This window comes from Magnolia sinica, chromosome 15 (genome assembly GCF_029962835.1).
Source record: "Magnolia sinica isolate HGM2019 chromosome 15, MsV1, whole genome shotgun sequence".
Taxonomy (NCBI): Eukaryota; Viridiplantae; Streptophyta; class Magnoliopsida; order Magnoliales; family Magnoliaceae; genus Magnolia; species Magnolia sinica.
In genome coordinates this window covers 21,250,986-21,269,970 of record NC_080587.1, presented here as the reverse complement: position 1 = coordinate 21,269,970, position 18,985 = coordinate 21,250,986, and the positions used below count along the sequence as shown (strand labels likewise).

At 37.7% G+C, this 18,985-nt stretch overlaps 1 long non-coding RNA gene across 1 annotated transcript; it reads left to right on the top strand.

The window, feature by feature from the left end:
* Positions 1 to 15,753: 15,753 nt before the first annotated feature.
* Positions 15,754 to 17,336, top strand: LOC131227847 (uncharacterized). The gene is made up of 3 exons (XR_009162535.1): positions 15,754 to 15,794; positions 16,934 to 17,054; positions 17,325 to 17,336. It is a non-coding gene; the product is annotated as an uncharacterized LOC131227847 (long non-coding RNA).
* The last annotated feature ends 1,649 nt before the right edge of the window (positions 17,337 to 18,985 follow it).

Sequence of the window (18,985 nt, the reverse complement as noted above, 5' to 3'; positions counted from 1 at the left end):
CTTTATGCTGCCAAACAACAGGGGATTTGAAATCCACTCCAACCCACGGTGCCAAACGACCCTGAGCGTTGTGCCAATGCTTTGGATTTTACAAAGTCTGTGATAGGGTTGTGTCCTTCGGGTTGAACTGGGTGTTCGATGTATGTGTTATGAGATCATTATGGCATAATACAAAGAATGACTTAGATTCAAAACTGGTGTGGACCGCACCACGGAAAACAGTGGGGAGAGTGACTGCCACCGTTGAAACCTACCTAAGGTCCGCTGTGATGTTTCTCTGAGATTCAACTTGTTCATAAGTTAGAAAAGACATAAAAGAAGGTAAAAAATAAATTTCAGCTTGATCAAAAACTTTTATATCCCTTGTAAGTTTTTAATGGTGGGGGTCACTCTCTGCACTGTTTTCTGTAGTGGGTCCACTAGAGCTTTGGATCTTATTCATTCTTTGGATAATGCCCTAAAATGATCTCTCCAAGTAGATGAACGGCCTGGATACAAACATTATATCATGGTGGGAACAACTTGGTGACATTGCTTCGTACCAAGAGTCGCTGGTCAACCTGTCTCTTCACGGGAAAAGTGGACACCCATTAGAGTAGCAAGAGTCGCTATTGTGGAAAGCCTTTAATAGGAAGTTACTGCGCAACGATGTCAGGTGGGGCCCACCGACATGTTTTTGTGAAATCTACTCGGTCCATCCGGTTTTTAGAGATCATTTTAGGCAATGCAACGGAAAAGGAGTTGTATCCAAGGCTTAAGTGGGCCACAGAGGAGGAAACGTGGGGATTCAGTGACAACCGTTGAAAATTCTTGTGGCAATAAATGTTTTGTCTAAGACTAAGTTTTGTGTATTTTCACTTAATCCCAGTAGTAATGACCTTATAAACGGTTTGGATGGCATATACACATCAAACTGTAGCCCAGGAAGGTTTCAACCGTAGGCATTTCTTTCCCCAATTTTCCCTCTTGTGTGACCCACTTGAGTTTTGGATCCACCTCAATTTTGGTAGAATGTACTAAAATGAGCTCTCAAAATATATGGACGTGATGGATTTCTCTCAAACATCTCAGTGGGCCTCACCCAGGACTTTCGAAGGAAGTTCTGCCGGAATGTTTTGTGGGGCCCGCCATGTTTGTGGAAAATCTACCCGTTCATTTCGCGAGCTCATTTTAGGGCATGCGACCAAAAACAAGATGGATCCAAAACTCAAGTGGGTCACCCAAGAGGGAAAATTAGGAAAAAAATTACCTACATTGAAACCTTCTTGGCTCCACTTAGATATTTATATGCCATCCAAACCGCTTTTAAGGTCATTACCATCGGGATGAAGTGAAAAATAAAATAAAAATAGCCTGACATAGAGCTTTTATGGCCACAAAATGTTTTTTTGGTGGTCACCGAATCCCCACTGTTTCTTTTGGTGGCATTCACTTGAGCTTTGGATCCACCTAATTTTTATTAATAACCTAAAATGATCTCTCAAAATGGATGAACGGATGAATTTCCTACAAACATGACGGTGGCCCCACACGGCATCCTTGCGCAGGAACTTCATGCGAAAGGCCTTTGCAGGAAATCTGGACCCGCGTCCCGAGTTGGCCATGCATAGGAAAGGATTGGCTGCTCCGTGATCGGTGGTCGGTGCTCTATGGCCCCACCATGATGTATGTGTTTCATCCAATCCTTTCATCCATTTTTACATATCATTTGAGGGCTTGATCCCAAAAATGAGAGGGATATACCACACAACAGAAAACAATAGTATATTAATTGGATATCCATCATTAAAATCCTCCCAAGGCCCACTGATCGTTTATTTGACATCCAATCGTTGATTAGGTCATATAGACTGGATGAAGGGAAAAACAAAGATCACATATGCAAAACTTTTTAATGGTCAACATTCATTCAACACTTTTCCTTTAACATGGTCCACTAGAGATTGAGATATATCTCATTTTTAATCTCGTACTTTAAAATGATCTAGAAAAATAGATAGACGGCATGGATGAAATACATACATCATTGTGGGGCCCACATAAAAATTGCATGCATATTACACACACACCCACGCACACGCCGTAGTGGGATTTCACCACCTACAGGGAGAAATTTATGACTGTGGACCCCACCTTTTATCCATTGGATATTCTTGAAGCAATACAAACTTAACATACGAACTTAGACCTCCTCATAAGGACGACAAATTTCAGGACGAAAATACCCCTCCTTTTTCCATAAACGGATTGGCTACTCCGCCTGCCACCCACCAATGGCGGATCATCGGTGGTCTGTGGGCCCCACCATGATTTATGGTTTTCATTTTATCGTGTGAGACAAAAAATGAGGTATATCCAAATCTTAAGTGTACCACATTATAGGAAACAGTGTTGAATGAGCGTCAACCATTAGAAATCCTCCCCTGTCTAAGTTGGGGCCCACTGTGATGTTTGTGAGAAATCCTCCCCGTCTAAGTTCATTCATAGGGTCACAAAGACCTAGATGAAGAGGAAAAACAAATTTCATAATGATCCAAAACTTCTGTAACCCCTAAAAGGGTTTCAATGGTAGACGTTCAATTCCCCACTGCCTTTTACAGTGTGGTCCACTTGATAGCTAGATCTGTCTTATTTTTCATCTCAAGCCTTAATACGAGTTCGCCAAATAGATGGACGGTTTGGATATAACACATACCTCATAATGGGACCCACAAAAATCGGTGGGGATTACAACCGGGAAGGAAAAAAAAAGTCAGCGAATTGGGTTTCAGAGCTTGGCCTATGGCTACGGATTATAACCGTAGCGATAACTGAGTGCTATGCACTTTTTTCTCTTTATTTTTATTTTTATTTTTATTTTTATTTTTTACATGGAGAACATTTTCCCCCTTACATTTTTCTATAATACATAATTATGTAAATATGTATATATAAGTATATAAAAATATTTTTCTATCTTTTAATTCATTTCTTTGTCTATTTATTTAACAAGCATATCTCCTAAACTAGAATGATTTACTTAAAATTCGTAGCCATAAGTCTACGTTTAAAAGGGCATGCATTAGCAATCCGATAGATCTTAAAACAATCCACTAACATCACCATTATTACCTTAAAATTGATCCCATCCCTTGGCTGGACAGATTGGAAGGTAAAATCCTGGGATATGCCGGGCGTGCCAAACAAACCCAGCGAACTTGTCCCGGGATATAGCAATCCCATGGATCTTTTTCCAATCCACTAACACCACCATCATTACCTTAAAATCCATCCCATCCCTCCTAATTCCATGGGATTTGCTTGGCCAAACAAGCCTTTAGTGGAACGGAGTGAAGAAAGGGGGTGAAAACGACAGTGAAATCAATAGTGAAAGTAATGCAGTGGAAGGGGGTGAAAGAAACGGGAATGAAAGCAATGCAGTGGAGAGGAGGGGTAGTTTCGTCCTCAAATTCCTTGTCTGTACGAGCAGGTCTAAGTTCGTTTGTTAGGTTTGTATTGCTTCATAAAAACCGCTAGATAAAAGGTGGGGTCCACAATCGTAAATTTCGGCAAACTAGAAAATCAGCGGGGCAAACTAGGAAATCAGCGGGGCAAACATGAAATTGAGCGGGGCAAACATGAAATTCAATGGGGCAAACTAGACAATCAGCGGGGCAAACTTAACAGATAATTTCATGGCTTGAGCCGATAAATCTAAACGTATCCAATGTTCAAATGGACCACACCAAATGAAATTTTGAATTGAACTTCTAATGTTGATCATTTCTTAGGGGCCACAGAAGTTTTGGATCAAGCTTATAATTGTGTTTTCTATTAATCCATGTCTGTATGATCTTATGAATAGGTTTGATAACAAACAAACATCACTGTTGGGCCCACTATGGTTTCAATGGTGGAAATCATTATGCCCACTGTTTCCCGTGGTATGATCCACTTGATCTTTTGACATGCTTCAATTTGGGGCTAAACCACTAAAATTAGATGGAAAAACGGATGGATGGTGTGGATATACCACATACATTCAATGTGGGCCCAACTAAGTTTACTTAGTACAATGGGAGCGTACTGACTAACTTAGTACGCAATCCGATTACGCTTGCTACGCCCCACAATGATGTTTTATCTCAATTTCATATTTGCCCCGCTGATTTCCTAGTTTGCCCCTGATTTTCTAGTTTCCCCCGCTCAATTTCATGTTTGCTCCACTGATTTCCTAGTTTGCCCCGCTGATTTTCTAGTTTCCGCTTAATTTCATGTTTGCTCATTGATTTCCTAGTTTGCCTCGCTGACCATGAGTTTCGGGTGGAGCTGAAGTTTGCCCATTGATTTTCTAGTTTGCCTTCTTGATTTTCTAGTTTCCGCTCAACTTTATCTTTGCTCTCTTGATTTCCTAATTTGCCCCTGATTTTCTAATTTACCCCACTCCAATTTCTAGTTTCCCCGTTCAATTTCATGTTTGCCCCACTGATTTCATCTTTTTCTTTCACCCATTTCCACTGAAAAAATTTAGCGGGGCAAACAAGAAATTCAATGGGGTAAACTAGAAATTGAGCAGGGCAAACATGAAATTCAGCGGGGCAAACTTGAAATTCAGCGGGGGAAACTGGAAATTGAGCAGGGCAAACACGAAATTCAGCGGGGCAAACAAGAAATTCAGTGAGGCAAACATGAAATTTAGCGGGGTAAACACGAAATTCAGCGGGGCAAACTAAAAATTCAGCTGGGCAAACATGAAATTGAGCGGGGCAAACATCGAGAGATCATTCAATATTATCGAGCATTGCTTGATATATCGAGATTTGAACGTCGATATTATCGGGACATACTCGATATATCGAGAAATTATTGAAATTTCAGTGTTGGATGCTGAACATTTCAAATGCACAAACATGAAATTGAGCAGGGGAAACTAGAAAATCAGTAGGGCAAATATGAAATTGAACGGGAGAAATGAGAATATGTTCTTAACCAAAATTATTTAATAGATGTATCATATATAATTTTGGGGTAGGAGAAGCAACTTTAGCCAACTAACCTGATTATTTTCTAAGATTCCATCAGGTCAATGGTCGAAAATCCATTCATTCACTTTGTGGTCAATTTTAATAAGTTTGCAGTCAATTTCAATCAAATTTTGATGGCTTGGATTGTCGTGCAGCTATGCTGCGTACGATGGAAGAATTCCCTTCATTTTTTAGTCAGTGTTGTATTAAAAAAGAAAAGAAAATGGGCTTTATTGTTACACACTGTCAGCATGGCGATTCATATGCAGGTGTAACAATTATATATGACACAAGTAAATAGCAAAATTGTGTTTACAAAAATGACGATTCATATGCTTAACTCACTCATTTTCATGCTTGACCTGCTTATTTTCATGTTTGCCCCGCTAATTTTCTAGTTTGCCCCCCTCATTTTCATGCTTGCCCCACTCATTTTCATGATTGCCCTGCTCATTTTTTATACTTGCCCCGCTCATTTTCATGTTTCCCCCGCTAATTTTCTAGTTTACCCCGCTGATTTTCTAGTTTCCCCCACTCATTTTCATGTTTCCGCTAGTTTTCTAGTTTGCCCCGCTTATACTTCATTGGCTCACTGTTTTTCTAGTTTGCCCGCTCATATTTCATTTGCCCTTGCTTGTTTTCTAGTTTGCCTCGCTCATACTTTAGTTTGCCCATTGTTTTTGTAGTTTGCCCGCTCATATTTCGGTTTGCCCGCTCATATTTCAATTTGCCCCACCGATTTTCTAGTTTCCCGCTCATTTTCGTGTTTCCCCCGCTGTTCCTAGTTTACCCCGCTTATTTTCATGTTTCTCCCGCTCATTTTCTAGTTTCCACTCATTTTCATGTTTCCTCGTTGATTTTCTAGTTTGCCTCACTCATATTTCAGTTTGTCCCATTGCTTTTTTAGTTTGCCCCACTCATACTTTAGTTTGCCCTCTCTTTTTCTAGTTTGCCCCACTCATATTTCATTTGCCCACTGATTTTCTAGTTTGCCCTACTCATATTTCATTTGCCCCGCTATGTTTTTTTTAGTTTGCCCCACTCATATTTCATTTTGCTCCATTGATTTTCTAGTTTCCCCGCTCATTTTCATGCTTGCCTCGATTTTCATATTTGCCCCAATCATTTACATGCTTGCCCGCTAATTTTTATGCTTGCCCGCTAGTTTAGGATTCTTACTCTTGCTCGGGTGGTAGACTCTTAGGAGTTTCACCACCGGTCAAGCGTTCGAGTATCCATACGTGGTGAAATTCCACTAGTGTGAGTGCATGGTGTGTGCGTGTGTAAAAAAAAAAAAAAAATCTAATTTAAGAGATATGCTTGTTGAATAAATAGATAAAGAAATGAATTAAAAGATAGAAAAATATTTTTATATACTTATATATATATATATATATATATATATATATGTATTAGAGAAAATGTAAGAGAGAAAAAGTTTTGCCTATTAAAAATAATAATTGCAGTCGGCTGCACTACCGCCGAACCGGCAGTAGTGTCGCGGCTATTTGTGCCTTTTTTTTAAAAAAATAAATTTTGTTAGGTTGCTTTCGTAGGTCCCATCATGAGGTCTGTGTTATATCCAAACCGTCCATCTATTTGGTGGGCTCATATTAAGGCTTGAGACAAAGAAAAAGATAAATCTAACTATCAAGTGGACCACACTGGAAATGGCTGTGGGGAATTGAACATCTACCATTGAAACCCTTTCGGTTACAGTTTTGGATCATTATGAAATTTGTTTTTCCTCTTCATCCAGGACTACGTGACCCTATGAATGAACTTAGATGGGGAGGACTTCGTGACCCTATGAATGAACTTAGATGGGGAGGATTTCTCACAAACGTCACGGTGGGCCCCATTTGAGTTCCCATTATCAGAAAATCCAGAGAACGCTGATGTATGAAGAGGGTGCAATCCAATGTAGGGGTATTTTTGTCCTCAAATTTGATGTCCTTATGAGGAAGTCTAAGTGCGTATGTTAAGCTTGCATTGCTTCATAGAAACCACTGGATAAAAGGTGGGGTCCGTAGTTATAAATTTCTCAAAAACCACCTCTGGATTCTCGAACCCTTGACTAGGTGTTGAAACTCACGAGAGTCCGCCACCGGAGCAAGAGCAAGAGGACTCAATAATGCGGCTGGATGTAATTGGATCGCCAACTATTAAGAGCAAGAGGACTCAATAATGCAGCTGGATTTAATTGGATCGCCAACTATTATCAAAGTTCAGCTCAATTAATTGAAAATTTCGAGCAAGTCAAGTTGGACCCAATCCAGTCTGACTCGACTTGATGCCCACCTCTAGTCACCACTCATTTAACGGAAAATAGAAATTATAGGGTCCCACCTTAAACTATCATTTTCGTAGGTGATCCTTAAAGTGCGGCTAATCGAAAATTAAAGTGGACCATACTACAAAGAACCATGGATAAGGACGCCCATAATAGATTAATGTTTATATGCCGTCCAATCCGATTCCCTTGATGATGAATGAGATTGCCTGGTGACTTAATCACCAGAGATATCCTTAGTGACCCGACATGGTGATTCGTCACCAGGCAATCCACTTCCATAGCAGCCTGATCAATGACTACATTGTGTCCAAAGAAGGTTTCAATCATAGGTGTCCACATCCCCATAATTCCCCGTGGCGTAGTCCACTCAAATTTTGTCTTTATTTTTAAGCTCACGTCTTAACATGATGTGAGGAAAATGATGGACGGAGTGGATGTTGTCACACACATTACAGTGGGCCCCACAGATCTTTTTGTTTCAAGGGCTCTAGACTGGGCTGGCGTACCATCAGACCATGCTGGAGCACCAAATATTGTAGTGACTGGAATCTCAGCCACCCATACTACATGGGATCGGTGCAAAAGATCTAACAGATCTCAAGGACTATATTGACCAACGGCTTTCATTCAAATATCAGAATCCATTAATCGGATGGTGATTATCGTTCATCTGATACAATTTCCCACGTCAGGGCAACCTATTGGTCCTACCATATGATTTCGATCGCCGAGGGTGGTCCACATGTAAGACAGAGGTCTCATGGACTACAATTTCAGATAGTCCGGCAGCACACCAAAAGGTTGGTGGACCAATGCTATTTTCGTAATTTCCAGAAAATCACGTGGCGGTCTACCATGCTTTCCCAACAAATACCTCACGGTCCCTCACATAGAACACACAAGCTTAGAAATGGCTGCCATGAGAAGGGAAACGGATTGGCTAATCCCCTGCCACCAGCCAATGGCTGATGGTCGGTGCTCTGTGGGACCCATCATAATGTATGTGTTTCATCCATGCTGTCCATCTATTTTTATAAATCATTTTATGCTATGAGACGAAAAATTAGGTACATCTCAATCTCAAGTGAACCACATTACAAGAAACAATGTTGAATGAATGTTGGCCATTAAATACTTTTTGAGGGCCATAAAAGTTTTGGATCAAAGCTGATATTTGTTTTTTCCCCTTCATCTTGGTATTTATGATCTAATCAACAGATTGGATGTCAAATAAACAGTACAGTGGGCCTTAGGGGGATTTTAATGGTGGATATCCAATCAGTATTATTTTCCTGTGGTGTGGTCCACCTGAGATCTATATACATCTCTTTTTTGGGTTCAACCCCTAAAATGATACGTAAAAATGGATGAACGGAATAGATGAAACATATACATCATGGTGGGGTCCACATAGCACCGATCACCAGCCACCGGCTCGTAGCCAATCCGTTTCCGTTTTTAGATCATCACAAACGCCTGTTTGAACTGAGGATTGCTAGGCGTCATCGTGATTCTAGCACTCAAAATTACCTAACGCACTATCCTGGGTTAAATGCAAATGCAATGAGGAGAAAAGTAAATGAATTTGTAATTATTCCACTTTTCAATTACATAACTAGGAAATCTCAAATCCAACCAGGCACATCAGTGAATGGATTTGGATGTGTTGACATTGAAGCTGTGGAAAATGTCATCGTTAAACTAAATAAAGCAATTTTATGTCAAAATATAAATGTTTTCAAAAGGCAGGTAAAAGAATTCATAATCATTGTACTTTTTTTTTTTTTTTAAATGTAGAGCGACCGAAGGAAGCCCAAATGGAAGTAGATATAGTCCGTCAAATCTGGGCCTAATCCTAGATAGGGCATGTAACTAGTCTTTTAAGTATGTCCAATTCGGAGAAATTCATTATAAATAAGGAGAAATTTTCATTTGAAGTGTGAACCACAAATCGGCGTTAACTTTTAATCTGGGAATCATCATGGGATGCTCCACTTATCAATCTTTAGTTGCGGGCCATCCGGGTCAATTGGCCCATAATGGGTGGTGTCCATCTGTTTCGAGAGAAAATGCATGCTTCAAATTCAAATTTGGGATTTTAGGAAAAAATTAATACATTTAGCAATTCCAATTTTTGTCGTATTTTCTTATTTTTAGAATTATAGATTTTTGTATCGTTTAAAGATTGATTATAATCATGCCAAGAATCCTTCGGTAAGGTTAATTTAGGACTTTTTATTTTTGACAAAACTTACTATTTTGGACAAGTTCTATTCTAATTGAATTAGGACTTCTATTAGAGCTAGAATTTTATTGTTTTGGGTAATTTCAAATTAGATTATTTTTTTCTTTATTAATGGTGTAATTGAGAAATCATACACATTACACATTATTGAATAATAAAAATTCAAATCTTCCCTTTTATCTTGAGGATTCAAGTTTTTCCCCTTTTTATTTTGAGGATTCAAGAATAACCTTGTGGATTTAAGGTTTTGCCTACTTGAGGAAGGCATTGATCTTTCACCTCACACCCTTTCCTACATCAGTTGGTATCAAATCGATGCTTTTCCTCAGCTTGATGGCATCTAACGACAGTATGAGAAACAATTCCATAGATGGTGCTCCAAGGGAAAATCTTACGATAGTGGTGGTGCTTGAAGCTTTCTAGAAGAAGAACTTACAAGCCATGCAAGGAATATAGGTAGCGAAGCCTTAGGGCAGACTCGTGTTTATGATCATGATTAACCTTAGGTTGTCATTGGGGCTCACAGTTGGCATGTTCGTAGTGTGATACCAGTGGTAAATTACTGACCGCCACCAGAAGATGGTAGATCTAGCGACGAGAAGATTGATGATATGATTCTCCAATAAGAAGAACGAAAAGGGGTCAGGCTGGATCAAGGTAGAGATTTCAAAATGAAGTTTGATCTCCCTGACTTAATGGCCAACTCCACATTGAAGGCTTTGTCAATTAACTTTTTAAAGTCACATGATTCTTCGACTATGAAATTCCACTACCAAAAAATTGACCTTCCTCAATTGTCCCTCCTTTTTTCCTTAATGGAACAATTCGGCAACGGTTTAAATCCACTGACATAAGATTTTTAAAAAAATGTTGCCGAAACTAAGTTCAATGCCGACAGTTCTGCCCTTTTTTTTCGCCGATGGATTATAGTCGTCTGATGAATCGCCGACGACTAGAAATGATTCCCTAATGAAAATAAACCATCAGGGAAGGGGCACGTTTTTCGAAAAAGAAACCCTAGATCCTCTCTCTCTCTCTCTCTCTCTCTCTCTCTCTCTCTCTCTCAATCTATCAATTTCTTCATCTCTCTTTGTCTTAGACCCCCCCTACATCTCAGATTGCACCTAAAATCCACTATAAAACCCCAACCTCTCTTTCTTCGTGTCTTTGAAGAAGAAGAAGATTGGTAAGGGATTTTATTTGAGGAATTTTATTTATCTTATTTTTGGTTATTTTATTTTATTTTATTGTGATTTATTTTTTCTGATTTTATTTATTTTATTTGTGGTTTATTTTCATTTGGGGGTTTGTTTTCCTTAAGATGCATTCTTTGAAATTGGCATTGCCACTTGTTGAATATTTGTTGAATATTTGGGGGCCTGTTTGTTAACGCTTAATTTTTGCACTTAACATAGAATGTGAAAAATATTCCATATTTAGTGGTGTTTGTTAACGTGGAAGAAGGAAACCACTCTACCATTTTATGCCAAAATTTTTCCGTAATAGGAGTCATGCTTAATAGGGAATCAAGAATGCACTCCGTGATTTTATTTTATTTTTTTAAACCCAAAATTATCCTTTGTGACAAAGATTTTCTCCCCTGCGTTATAGACATCCCAACTTTTAATATGGGGCACTTCTCTAAGCCCAACATGATTTATGTATTAGATCCACTCCGTTTATCAACTTTTTATATCATTCTAAAGCATGATCCGAAAAAATATGCACATTTAAAGCTCAAATCAGCCACACCATATAAAGTAGTGGGACAGGAACAACTACCGTTAAAACGTTCCTAATGTCCGCCGTGAAGCTTATTTGCCATCAAATCTCTTTATACGGTCACACAAACCTAGATGAAGGCAAAACACAAAAATCAGCTTGATCAGAGCCTTAAGTGGTCCCAAGAAGCTTTTAATGATAGGGCACCCAATTCCCATAGTTTCTTGTAGTGTGGCCTACTTAAGCCTTATATTTGTCTTATTTTTTATCTTAATTTCTAAAATAAAGTGAAAAAAAATGAATGGACGGTATAGATAAAACATATATATCATGGTAGGCCCCATAAAGCCCTTAATTGTCAATATTTACATAAATCTTGGTGGGGTATTATACAATCTCCTTCCAGATTTGGGGTGTAAATTATGTGCAAATGTCTTTCGCAAGAAGTTCCTACACACTGAAATCTTAGGTGGAGCCTACCGTTATGTTTGTGATAAATCTAATCTGTCCATCCGTGTTTGGAGACCTTTTAGGACTCGAGACAAAAAATGAGGATACAAGACTTAAGTGGGCTGCACTAAAGGAAAAGGTGGGTAGAAAAATTCTTATTGTTGAAACCTCTCTCGAGAGTGATGTTTACACACAATCAATATGGTTCATAATGTCATTCCTAATGAGATGAACTCAAACCACAAATATTAGCATGATTGAAAACTTTCGTGGCCCCACGAATATTTTAATTATGGGCTTCCAATCCTCATATTTTCGGTCCATTTGAGTATTAGATATGGCTCATTTTTAGCAATATGTCTTAAAATGATCTCACAAAATGGATGGACAAGGTGGATTTCACACAAACATCACGGTGGGCCCCACCTACATTTCCAGCGGTGGACTTTCTGGGAAAGACTTTTCCATGAAAGCTGGCCCACACCCAGGGCCTACTGCGATATACGTGACTGCATCCATATCGTTTATCTGTATTGAAAGCTTATTTAGAGCATGATCCGAAAAATAAATTAGCTTCAAATCTTAGATGGACCTTTGTATAGGCAACAATGATGATTGACCATTTAAAGCTTTGGATCATGTTGATATTTGTGTCATCTCTTCATCTACTTGTTTGTGACCTTTTCAATAGGTTGGATGACAAATAAACATTTCAATGAAATTCATGGAGTTTTTAAAGGTAGGGATTCAATCACAATTGTTTCATATGGGTAAATGTGTCAAATTAATATATTTCAAACATTTTAGACGTTAGTTAACAAACAAGTTATTCTAGATTCATTATTACTTATCCAACTTTAGATTCAGATTTCAGATTTAGACTTCGAATTTCAAATTTAACAAACGGGCCCTAAGCCTGAGCTTTCTAAAATTGAGCACTCTTAATTGATTGTTATACTTGTTAGTTGAAATGAATTGGTCTTTGTTATGAGCAATATAATGCTTTGGAGGTGATATGGGGATCAAAAGGGCATCCTAGCATGTTAGTGGGACTAGATCCGCTTATGCTGTTGAAATGGAAAAAAAGGACGGATTTAGAGACGGTTCTGGACCATCTCTAAAATTGCTTGGTTTAAAGACGCTTTAGAGACGGCTATAAACTGTCTCTAAAATTTTAGATGGCCCCTAACTGTCCTTAATATTGTCTTAAAATTTTGAACGTCCACAAATCATTTAAGACGGTCATTGACTGTCTTATATGAGTCATTTGAGACGGTCATTGGCCGTCTGCATTAGAGACGGTCCTTGACCGTCTTATATGAGGTCATCTGAGACTGTCATTGGCCGTCTGCATTAGAGACGGTCATTGGCCGTCTTTTACTTGCAATTTGAGACTGTCAAAGACCGTCTCTAATAGAGACGGTCCTTAGCCGTCTTACAGCCCTCTAAAAGACAGTCTTTATTAGAGACTGTCAAAGACCGTCTTTATTAGAGACGGTTTAGGATTGTATTTATTATAGACTGTCAATGACCGTCTCCATTAGAGACGGTGCTACATCGTCTTATAGCCCTGTCAAAGACCGTCTTTATTACAGACTGTCAATGACCATCTCGACCGTATCTAATGCTCAGGTAAAAAATTAAAAGCCTCAAAAAAATTATGAATTTCGAAAAAAAAAATAGTTAAGAAGCTTAGAAAAATAATTAATAATGTTTAAGAAAAATTTAAATTTTGAAAAAAAAAAAAAGCTATAATTTTATAAAAATCTAGATTTTGAAAAAAAAATTAAGAACTTTGAATATAATGTTGATAATTTTGAAAAAAAAAAAATCAATAAAAATATGATATTTTGAAGAAGAAAATTTTAAAAATTAAATAAAATTGTAAAAAAATTGATAAAATGTAAAAAGAAAAAAAAATTAGAAAAAAGAAAACTAGGTTTTGTATTTTGACAACAAAAATTGAAAAGTTATATAACAAAAGTGAGATTAAAAAAATGATATTTTCAAAAAGAAAATTTAAGAAATTAAAAAAATTTGTGAAAAAATTGACAAAACTTGATTTTGATAATGCAAAAAATATATATTTTAAAAAAGAAAAGTAGATTTTGTATTTTGATAAGAAAAATTGAAAAGTTAGATAACAAAAGTGAGATTTTGATGATGTGTTGTATATCCTTGCCGCCCATATGTTTCTCCAACCCATTTTTGGGCCGGGTATAAAAAATTGTGTAGATTTAAATCTTAAGTGGACCACACCATTGGAGAGAATGATAATATAGTACCTCGCCATTAAAAATTATAAAGAGCCCATCGTAAGGTTTTAGTAATGTTTATTTGCAATCCAACTTGTTGATAATATAAAGGAGATCTAGATGAAGGTAAACTACAAAGATCAAATTGATCTAAAACTTTTGTGGCCTTTAAAAGGTTTTTAATGGTTATTCATCATTGTTTTGATTGGTATGGCCCACCTGAGATTATTTAGTTCTTGTGATTTGAAATTACATCCTAAAATCTGATGAAAAAATATATGGACCGTGTCCATATACATAAAACATATCAAGGTGGGCCCTACACGGTTAGAGTAACACCCATGGAGTTACCTAAATAGTGAAATGGTACTATAAGGTCACCTCATGGGAACTTCCCATGAGGTTAATCTGTGTGGGCCCCATCATGATGTGTGTAGAACATCAACACCATGCATTTGATGTGTCCCCTTTAAGTCCAAAAATCAATCATATATGAGACTTAGGTGGGCCATGACATCTAAAACTATGTGAAAACATCCCTAAAACATATAAAAGCATTTGGTGGGGCCCACATGAGTTTTGGATGTGTATGAAACTTGGTCCGACTCCTCATCCAAGTGGGACACACATAATGAATGGGCTGGATCTATGAACCACATCTAGGTGGGCCCAATAAATGATTATGAATGTTTTAATGGAGGGTAACCCTCTCAACTATAGTATGTGGTACTGTGTGGGCCCAACTATGATGTATGTGTTTAATCCATGCCGTCCATCTATTTTTAAAGATCATCGTATGGCATGAGACAAAAAATGAGGCATATCCCAATTTGAAATGGACCACATTACAAGAAATAGTGTTGAATGACCGTCAACCATTTAAAACATTCTGGGGCCCATAAAAGTTTTGAATTGAGATGATTTTTGTTTTTCCCCTTCATCTAAGCCTGTATGACCTAATAAACAGATTGGATGCCAAATAAAGAGTACAGTGGGCCTTGCATAGGATTTTAATGATGGATATCCAATCACTATTGTTTTCATGTGGTGTGGCCCACCTAATATTTATATACCTCTCAATTTTGGGCCCCACCATGATGTATGTTTTATATCCACACCTTCCATCCATTTGGAGAGATCATTTTAGGGTAATATCCAATAAGCCGTCGGTGAACTCAAGTTTTTAACAGTGGACGTCCAATCACTATTGTTTTTAAATTTTGTGATCTACCCAAGCTTTATTTCAAGCTTAATTTTTTGGATTCGTGTTAAAATTATGTTGAGAAATGGATGGACGGAATGGATGAAACAAATAGATCATGATGGGGCCCACAGAGCCATAATAGAACCAAAGCTCTATTTACCGTTTTCATTTTTCTTATGTTTCGCTGTGAGTTTCGTATTTAATGTAAAATAGTGGTGACTTGATCATAATAATAGTGGCTAAGATATAGAGTTATCCAGACCATCCAAATAATCGATATATTGTAAATGGTAAATATTTATATATTTTTATTATATAATACCATATTAACCATCTAGAAATTGGTCTCATGCATGTACGACCCTAATAGAGTTTGTATTATTATTTAGTGGAAAACTCACAACATACGGATTTCAAAGCCTTATCTTATTTGAAAGAGGATTCCAAAATCCATCGAGCGCCCCTTTTTTCCCACTTTTCCTCTTTTCCCTCTTTCCTTCTTCCATCGAGAAATCCTCCATCGAGCGCAAAAATCCGGCAGTTAGTCCTACAAGACTCTTTCAGAAATCCAAGAGGGAGGAAAAGATACATTCGGCCCGATACGCGTCCCATCCGACAAGTTCCTCTCTCTCTCTCTCTCTCTCTCTCTCTCTCTCTCTCTCTCTCTCTCTCTCTCTCTCTCTCTCTCTCTCTCTCTCCCTCTCTCTCAATTGAAGTTTTCATCTACTTTTTTAGAGCGATTATATGGCTATTGTGAGAGTGTAAATATTTAAATTAGATGTTGGTGATGATCGTTCGTGGGTTTTAGTGTTTGATCTTGTATTTTGACCTTATTTTGTGTTATTGGGGGGTTATGATCTTCCTCTCTGAGGCTGACGTATTTGAGTTTATCTCTGCAATATATGGCTATGTTGTCACATTAATCTAATACAAACAAATATACAGGTGTGGAAACGAATACGGCTGCTTGTCATTGCATATTATGAATATGTATGGTACTGATACAAAGTGTGTCATTTCAATAGAATTATTTGTACCTTGTTATATATTGAATTCCCATGTCGGCCCAGCATATGATCAGAGCGGGCTGTTAGAAAGGTGGATTCACCATGGATTGCTCATGAATCTAAGGATGGAGACTGCCATTTCAGTAAGGAATGCAAAATAGGTGGCCTGACCATTTTACTTCTGCCCTTCATTTTGCAGGTTGGACTGATTATCCAGTCAATCTCTGTAATTTTTGTCCATGTTCGATTATGGTGGGACCCCTGCTGCGATCGTAGGTGAACCATCTTGGGCCCTATGTAGGAATTCATGTGAAGGTACAGGAATTTGAGATGGATCATATAAATATTGGTATGGAAATGAAGAATTAATGGAAGTCTTTGTTCAGTTTGTGGAAGTATGTCGCATCTTTCATAGATCCAGACCGTTGGTCTATTGTTTGATTTTGAACTTGACACATTTTATCTCGGAATATGATCTATGAAGTAGCATATGCATGCAATACAAAAATGGAAAATGAAGAATGGATGTTAAGGGTTAGGATTGAAGTATTGATGCTAATACGATGAATGATGTAGTTACGGAAGCATGGGTTGCACATGTACAGCAACATGCATGTCAGCAAACTCTCTTTCTCTCTCTCTCTCTCTTTTTTCACCTCTTAAGCATGTTCTACAACACATTTTTTAGGATTTGTGTGTGTGTGTGTGTGTGTGTGTGTGTGTGTGAGGTATAGGATCTTGTTTATGACAGGAATACCCATATGGTGGTGATAGGATTCAAGGCTAGTTTGGTTTATTAGGGCTTCTTTAGGCCTATACTATGTACACGTAATAGTTATGAGCATTATGATGATTTGGAATAAAATTTCTTAGTTTTGCTATTAATTTGGGTTGTAAGAATATTTGAAAGGTGGTTTGATGGTCTCTAGCATTAAACTAGAGGATTGTTAGGTCCTTTCTACTCTTGGGAATGTTATAGCACAAGTGATGCCATGGTCAAAATATTGGTTCAATTGTTAGTGAGGCAAACAGTAGGGATTTTCATTAGCTTTTCTCGATTGCCTTGCTGGATGGTTGTATTGCCTTTGACATTCAGCTCGTTGATGCTTTATTAATATTTTGTAGGATTCTCCTAAGAACAGGGAATTGTTGGGTGCATTTTGGGATAAGGTATATGTTTTGTTTTGTTCCTTTTACAATTCTCCATAACAAGTTTTGCTGGTATTAAGCTTTTCATTTGTGTATTTTCAGCTATCTTTGGATGAGGCAATGGAGATTGCATCATTGAAGAATGCGACACTAGAGGTGATGAGTTTGAGCAACATTTCTCATCTATATGTTATTCTCTTTCATCTTATTTCCTTGCCTTTCAAGCTATAGGGATTTATGGTTTATGATAAATTCTGCCAGTTACACCAACTTCAACCATTTGTTAATAGATATGCATGTGAAAACAGGGTAATCGAATTTTAGGATTTATGGAGTTTTATGACTTCTCATTAGTTGTGTTATTAAAAAAAAAAAAAATCCCCAGGAGTATGTTATTAAATTCCGCCAGTTACACCAACTTCAACCATTTATTTTTGAATTGGTTATGAACGAGTTCTTTACAAAAAGAGGTCCCCAGGAGTATGTTATTTGTAGATGACAGTTTTGATTGATGAGACATGCGAGAGGGTAAACTCAAAGACATGCGAAGCTATCTTGAAAACCGACCTTTAAACTGAAAGAAAAGCATGAATAGAGGCAACATTGACAAGTTTATCCCCTTCTCTAGTTCATTGGAAATTTAATTTGAGACTCTTAAGCATGTATTGTTTTTCTAGTTAGATTATCCATCTATTAGTAATAATGTGTAGGTCACTTTTCCTACCTCCAAGTATGGAACCAGATCATAGTTAGCAATTTGTTCATACGTAAAACAAAATTTGGTATGGCAAATGTTTGGGTAATGTCTGAACCACACCTAATTTGACCTTATATATAAACAATCATGAAGGCTTGACCCATTACCTGGCTTACAAAGGAACTATACAATCCTAGACCTGAAGATATTGAATTACACATGGTATCCTTGTGTCCTTAGCTTGTACAGGTGGGCCATGGTCCCTTATCCTTAACCATTGATCTGATGAGCCCCACCTTTGTGGCCTTAAAGTTGTCCGGATTCAAAGATCCCAGCCATCCAAGCCTTTTTAATGTAATTGTATATCGTCCAGCACATTTTGCTTATTGTTTTAGCTAGTGACTTCTTTTTCTTTTCTTTTTTATTTTTTTGATGTATTCTATTTGTATCACTTGTATTCTTACATAATCATTTGCGATGTATTTTCAGGTGATAGAGTAAGATGTGGGTCCACTACATTCATCTGGATTTCCTCCTCTTCATGCTTCTCAAAGGTACCTTCTCTTCTTGCATGCGCCTGTGTTGTAAGCTGCACAATTTCCTATCACCTGTTCCACTTTGTTTTTGAAGGTTTTGGAAGACTGCCCTGGTGATCTTAGTTTTTGGTATTGTCACATTTCTAAAGGTGCATGGCCTTTCTCAACTAGAGATCATGGATGGCCCATATCAGATTGCACTGCAGAAGGTTTAAAGGTAATTAAACACACTCTTGTGTATCTGATTGAATAGGTGCATGTATTATATAATAGGTGTATATCAGGAAGAATATGATGTTGTAACAGGTGTATATCAGGAAGAATATGATGTTGTAACAGGTGTAAATTTAAATATGAGATGGTCGAAAATCGTCCTTTTCAGGGTCATAAGTGAGTTGATAACATCGTTTTTAAGGACGGT